The sequence below is a fragment of the Diadema antillarum genome, unplaced genomic scaffold (assembly GCF_040938485.1).
Source record: "Diadema antillarum isolate AM-2024a unplaced genomic scaffold, OU_Dant_1.0 scf00000205, whole genome shotgun sequence".
Lineage (NCBI taxonomy): Eukaryota > Metazoa > Echinodermata > Echinoidea > Diadematoida > Diadematidae > Diadema > Diadema antillarum.
In genome coordinates this window covers 1,437,761-1,445,180 of record NW_027271094.1, presented here as the reverse complement: position 1 = coordinate 1,445,180, position 7,420 = coordinate 1,437,761, and positions in this window count along the sequence as shown.

The window sequence follows — 7,420 nt, the reverse complement described above, 5'->3', positions numbered from 1 at the left end:
AACAAAATCCTGGATCCATTACCACTGACAATGGATCAACTTTTTTGTCGCGAAATTTGGTCAGTTTCATTCATTTCCTTTCTCCCCCCCCCCCCCCCTCCCCCCAAATGATGTTGCTGAAAAACAAAGAAAAGATGCTGGCTAAACTATAGCCTCCCTAGTGAGGGTAGTAAACTGTGCTGAATTGAGTAGCCAATAATTGTAAATTGTACAATTTTCAAGCATGATAGAAAGACTATGAATCATGCTCCTTAAGATATTAAACAGAGAGGAATCAGGATGTGATCTGTGATTTATTTATCTAGTACATCATTGCCAAACAATTTAAGAATTGCAGTCAACATTGACAGTGAACCTGAGGAAATAAAATTATGGGAAGAAATCTGAATCGGATGCAATGGTCCATGTCAAATGATTTCATGAGAAGTGTTGTGCTGTATATTGTACCATATGTCCCCCAAAAAAGATTACAGCAGGACTCTCCATAATGATAACATTAAAAATAGTGAATCAATTCACATACAGTTTCAGGGTATGAAACTATAACTCATTGCCCACATCTTACAGAAAACTCCATTCGATTTGCTTCAGTGGTCAAATAGAAATGAGGAATTTTGTTGAGCATGTTAGGAATCTCTTCCCTCCAAGTTCTGTCTATTGTGTTCACACACAAGAGCATCCGAGTGCTGAACTTGGAAGAATCAGACTCATTACATGCTTTACAACAATCCACATTTCTCTGTGACTGCTTAACCAAATTAAATGGAGTTTTCTGCAAAATAGAGTATAGATGTTATATTTTAAGACCCTGAAGTAGAATTTAGACTGTTTAATTATACAGTCTTGGGTATTATCAATGCAAAAAATCTGATTGTAATTTTTTGGGGGACATACTGTAGAGTACCATACTTTTGCAGTTGCATATGCATGGCTAAACATTCTGAATCATATTCTGCTTTATATGCAAAGTAATACCTTCTGTTACCATTATTCCAGCAATGTAAGTAGGGGAAACTCAAATAAAGGTGCTTTATAGATCCTATAAAGTGTTTCGTGCCTCTTTTGTACAGACTACTGGTACCTCACACTTATTGGTCCTTGTAATATCTTAACCCTCTTTACCTTGTTTAACTTATTCAACATTGTTGCTAAAAGAAGAAAAAAAAATGAAACAAAAGAAAATAATGCATGACAAAATCTTATAATGCTTGCTGTTTTCCCGTAGTAAATGAACACTAAAGTAGACTCATTTGCATCATCACAGTCAATGTTCAAAGATTTGCAGAACAGTAGGGGTCACAATCTTGATTTATTGTAAGGCTGCTTCAGAAGCTTAGCTCACAGAACAGCTTATGTCAGTGTTCTTTGCTTTTTCTCATTGTGTGTATTAAGTTCAGTATCTAATTTGTGTTACTATATGTGTGCATGTGTATACCATGTGTATGTGTGTGTGTGTGTGAGAGAGAGAGAGAGATGATAAATTTGTTTGAGGACAAACAAAAATGGACAGTGTCACATATATGGTATGAGGGGTGTAATTCCAGCAATTGGTCAGATTTCAATCATAGCATGATTGCAGCCTTCAGTCTACCCTTGGTCTGTATTTTAGAAGGGAAGGTGAACCCACACGATGGTGAGTTTGTTGGACTTCAGCCCCAAATGGAATGTAAACCACGGTAGGTCAAGTGTTGCTTTAAATCAGACCACAGTTTATGTCATCAAATTGACAGATATTGTATTTGTCCCTTATGAAAGTCAAATGGGGCGTAATATTTCTCCTTACAGCTGAAAATTCTAGGAGCATTTTCCCAGTAACGAGTCTGATAATCTGATTGGCCCCAAGATCTGTTCCATGTTGTCACATAGAGGTGAACAGTGCTTGTATTGTGTGCCAGATGGTCGTTTCAGTTTAGGGGTGGAAAATTATAAAGAGGCTACGTTGTACTAGTATAACTTCAGTGCAGACCTCCCAACCTTTCTGACTGAAAAGTAGGGATGATTTGACTCAAAGTAGGAAAGATAGAGCAGTTCCTATAGGAATGTGCAGTAAAATTATCCAGAAAAATAAGAAATTCCTGTTGAAACAAAGAGCTGGGAATAGTCAAAATTCAGATTCTTTCCTCCAAATTCGGTATGGTTGGGAGGTCTGTCGGTGTATTTTTTTTTCTACCTAGGAGACATAATGTTAGTGTTTGGGGCTAACAAAGTTTATTCAGTACACAGCTGTATGGTCCATTACTGTCATCATGCGAGGCGGACTGTAAGAAACCATCTGACGGACTAGTACCTGTATTTACTTGTTAGTTCATCCCGGTACTGGAGAATAGTGAATACATTGTACATAGTGACAGATGCGAGAGAGAATGTTACCGGGGTTGTGGGTTGAACATCTCAGAAGGCTTTATTACCAGTTTATTTATCATTATATACAATGTCAGTGCGTATGTACGTTTGCGTGTATTCTTGAGTCTATTCATTATCGTCCTTCGTATACTTGTCTGTCAATTCTTTTTATATTTGTTATCACTTTCCATCATGTCTACACACACACACTCTTTGTCTTCTAGCGGCAGAGACCTGCACTACGCACTGAAACAAGACTTCATGTTGTATCTCTCGAGAAAGAGAAAAAGATAACCCGAAGAAGGTGATGGTGAAGAAGAAAGAGAGGAAAGAAGAGGAAAAAGAAGTAGAAGAAGAAGGAGGAGGAGGAGGATACAGTGTACAGGTGATGCAAAAAAAAAAAATGGCACAGAGCTTCGCTTTTTTTTTTTCTTCAATCTCGGTATACTAGTCTTCCTACCACAACAGGGCCTATATCTTATACATGTATCATGTCAAACTATAATACAGCGATTTGCATACTGCTCTTGTGTTATGCAACACGTGCCGTGTACCTTGACGAAACGGGCAGTTATAGATAACGTGGGTAAAGCTAAGTAAATACCACACTTTGAACAATATTAACCACTACGTAAATACATTGGAGTTGTGTAATTATACCGCACTATGGTGTCTCAATTTTCCACTTAGGTTATTTCAGGCAAGTAAAACGAGTGTACGGAGACATCACACGCGATAAAAGGTATGCGAGTATATGAACGATTTTATAGTAACATGATGACTCTTAGGCTGCGTTCACATAGAAGTATACGGTATACGGTATACGGTATACAGTATTCGCTATTCGTTATTCGCTATTCGCTATGCGCCGTCAAATCGACCCAGTAGGCCTACATCATCACCCGCACCATCAACTCCCTATCCCATGCAGTGAGGATTTCTTCCTCCTACACAATCATCCCAGCAATTTTATTAACAATTTCTAAACTGCATCAGAATGTCAGTCTACATGCTTATTTTTGCTAAAGGGCAAATCCAGACGAAAATTTTCATAATTTCATAAAAGAAAGATTGTATACGCTGCTTGAAAATCGAACAAGCGCGATTCCACTATGCTATACTATTCTATGCTAATCGGCATTTTCGAATAGTGCCCACTTATGTGACCCGGTGTTAGGAAATCCTATCGTTCGATTCAAGCTATTCGCGTGCCCTCGAAAACGCGCACCGTATACCCGAATAGTATACTTCTATGCGAACGCAGCCTTAGCGTTTACAATGGTTATGGAAACAGTTTCCTTGGACACATGTAGGGATGCACTCTCATGGGATACCATCCATGCGATCGTGGTTTTTAGTGTTAATTGTTCAGTTTATTAACTCAATCACCCCATTGGGGTATGCGAGGTTCAGAAACAAAAACGAAATACAAATTATGAAAACGACCTATGTCCAGACTGGCAGTGGCTAACTCAGCTTGACAAAATCTTAAAGATAACTTGTTATGATACAAAGTTTGGTAGCAGTAAAACTTATTATATTGTATATACGAATATATAATTATATAATAGGTAAGAACACATACATGTACAGGTGTGCAGGATGAAGTCGGGTTACATGCACCGCATGCAGTTTGTCTGAGCACTAAACCATGAAATCGTAAATTCAAGGGTTAGTACAGTGGAGACAATATAATGAGGTGTGACCAAACAAAGCATCAGATACGACATGCCATGCTTTCCATTCCCAATTTAACAAATTTCTTTATTTTGTACCAGGCATGAACTACCATCACGACTACAAATACAACAAAGAACAGCACAACTTACAGAACTTCTTACACCATATACCAAAGACACTGTAACTATTACCTTCAATGGTCTTATGTACGTGATTGACAGTATTGATACAAGTAATTCCGCTTTTAATATGTATGTTCAATCCGCTATTTAATATATATATATATATATATATATATAACAATTTCCTTACAAAATTTCACCAATTTCACCACTGTGCTCTTTAGCAGCGTCACATAAAAAGTCAATCCATATTAGTTACACTTGAGCGTTTCCAGAAATATAATGTGATAAGTGTTTGTTTACGAGTATTTTCAAAGAGCGGCCGGGCATTGAAACAAATAGTGAAAATCGTCATTAATCTGACCTAACAGCCCAATGAACACAACATTAATACGTTTTCACAAATTATCTCGCCTCTTAGAATGTTCAAGTACCGTCCCTTAACCACAGGTTATTCATTATATAATCACGTGAAACGATAGAAAGATTCCTCTCAATAGGACTTTTTTTTAAAAATCTACTCGAGTGAATATGAGGCCTTGGAGAAATTCAAAATCATTTCCATTCCGGTGCTTGCTCACTAAAGACAGCTGTCCAATACGCAAGTTGGGTCATGTCCTATCCGTAATATGTACTTGCTTTAATTTGATTAACATCATGAAAATATGCATTTTTTTTTCAGTGAAAATTTGCTAAAAGACACTTCAGTATTGTACATTTCTTCTCTGCTAAACAGAACTTGATCAGCATACTTTCAGAGAATTTTCTATTTGAACCTTATTTGAAAAAGAAAATAAAAATCAATTTTTTGTGTGGTCCCGTACGTAAGTCGCCATATTTTCCTTAATAAGATACTTAACCTAAGGTCTAATGACATCAAACTATACCACAATATTCTTCTCGGAGATACGTGCCATAATATACTCATGATAAGCAGTAAAAGCCAAAAATCCAAATGCTCTTTCATAACTTTCCAGAGGTTTAAAATCTCTGTATATCATATACGTAAGGTGTTCGGTTGCTAATATATATATATATATATATATATATATATATATATATATATATATATATGTATATATATATATATATATATATATATATATATATATACAATGTATATAGACAGACAGCCACAACACGTCCCAAGCAGCACACACGTATGTCAAGCGGACGATAGAGCTAATAGGTGTCGAAAGCTCCTGCCTCCCTGGCTTTCTGCGACACCCCTTGTCTTCATTTTGTCATGTTGTATGTATTGTATATATGCATACAGTAATACTTCTGTCTCATAAGGTGGATGTATCAAAATGAAAGGTGACATCGGTAACGGTTAGCTTTACCCGCAACTTTTTCTTTCTCTTTCTTTTAAGCTGCTTGAACTTTCGATCGACCTTTGCCGGTATGGCCTTTGTTGCGGCCATATACAATAATGTACGCCGCTTTACACGGTGCTTACTAACTTAACGTGGTTGTTGGATGCAGAAAATCTTCCTATACTCAGGGCCGATTGTTAAAATTGTCTGAATTCCACAGAGCGCTTTTCAAAGGATTAATAAGAAAGCAAACGACAAGATAACCACAGTTCTGAGAAAAATCGGCTTTAAAGCGTACAGTGCATCCAAGAGCACAAGAGATAAGTCGTTTTCGAACGATCGGGTCCATTCTACATTACAGTGGGGGAGGAGGTCAGGCGGAACGTTTTCCTGGGCTGCCCTTTGAGCAAAACTCCATGAAAATTCATAATCAAATAGGATTTGCACTTTTCGTTTAATTTTCAACGTTTTATTTTATTTCATGTCATGTCATCTCATTTCATTTCATTTTATTTCATTTCATTTCATTTCTTTTACTTTGTTTTGTTCTATTTTAGAAAATGTTCTCTTCATTCATGTATGCAGTAAAAAGTGGCTCATGATGGTAACATGTCCCTTTGAAAAAAGACGCCAACCTTGAATTCTGAAAAACATCGATAAGACTTTCAAATACAAAGATAATTCATTCATCAAACTGTTGACATCTTTCAATTATTGATCACATTTTCGTAGCAATCAATCGGAGATAATGGTCGACCAGTTATTCAACATTCATATCCTTTAAGACAAAAAAAAAAATGGTTCATTTAAAATGAAGATCTGATATAGACCTACATGTTTCCTATCGAAAGCTTCCAATTTCGCCCACTTATCATAAAATAGATAAGTAAATTTTCACAAAAGGGGGTCATTTTTTTGTTTTGTTTTAGAGGTTGTTAAACATCTTTCCTGTTTTGATCTCATCATATAACCACCGACAGCTAGCCTAGATAAAAACAAGAATTCGCTGTGAGAAAATAAAAAAAAAAATCCATGTGCATAGGACAGCTCTCGAATGCATGTGCAGTTGTAGTGTATATTGGAAATCATCGCTCAAGCTACTCCATAATTATGCACGTACTTTGCAAGAGAAAGCAAATATATTTTGACAGGTTGATTGTGATTTGTAATCTCATTTTAACATTTTTTTTTTTTGCCCATTGTTTCAGAGTAAACATTTTGAAGTAACGGTAAACGTCATGTTCGTTTTACTATTAAACAACTTTCCATGAATGTCCACAAGTTGTAGTGTGCCCACAAGAACGACGCTAACGTTTACGATTTAAGAAATATGTGCCAAGAAGATCGACGTGAATCTATGCCAGGATACACGGGCCTCGCGTGCGTTCGCGTCGTATACGTTCTTCCGGGCACAGCTTTCTTGAATAGCGTGCGTTCGCGTCGTTCTTCCGGCACGTGACGAAGTGTCTACTTCAGTAATTGCCAAGTTTGCGACACAATATTTGTCTCTGTTTTTTTTAGGTTTGCTGTTTTCCAGCATTTGAGTTTACCCAAAATTCAGTTGAGTCTGAAGACACCTTAGCCAAATAAGACAAAATGAGGGAAGCAGCTCTTTTGTCAGTGACGATGCTCGAGTCAACAATCGTCATTGTCTAAACATGTGGATGTAAATAATATAGATTAAATGTTCACCTTCTTAAACATGTGAATTGAGAAAATGCAGCAATACTGTGGGACACATCAAGGAAAGTTTGATGAAAATCGGACTCCCGTTCAAAAGTTGTGATTTTCTATTTTTTTCTTTTTTTTCTTTTCTTTTAATATTTATTTTATTTTATATTTTTTTTATTTATTATTTATTTATTTATTATTATTATTATTATTATTATATATATATATATATATATATATTTTTTTTTTTTTTTTTTTTTTTTTTTTTTTTTGGGAGGGGGGTTACTT